Source organism: Nestor notabilis, unplaced genomic scaffold (assembly GCF_000696875.1).
Source record: "Nestor notabilis isolate BGI_N333 unplaced genomic scaffold, ASM69687v1 scaffold21450, whole genome shotgun sequence".
Classification (NCBI taxonomy): domain Eukaryota; kingdom Metazoa; phylum Chordata; class Aves; order Psittaciformes; family Psittacidae; genus Nestor; species Nestor notabilis.
This window is the reverse complement of record NW_009912703.1, coordinates 2,491-2,721: the sequence shown is the minus strand read 5'-3', so window position 1 is coordinate 2,721 and position 231 is coordinate 2,491.

Here is a 231-nt window from a genome sequence, read left to right as displayed (position 1 = left end):
GGAGCACACAGGATTTGGGGGGGGGATGCGAGATGGGACATCCAGGGCTGGGAGTGGGTGGCCCCCTGGGCTGCAGGGACAGCGACCAAGGGTTGGGGGGGACACCCAGGGCTATGTGGGAGGATGCTCAGAACTATTGGTGCAGGACATCCAGACTTGGAGAAGTTGGGGGGACAGGGCTGTAGGGATGGAGCACCTAGGGCTGGGGACATCCAGGGCTGCTGGGGTGAT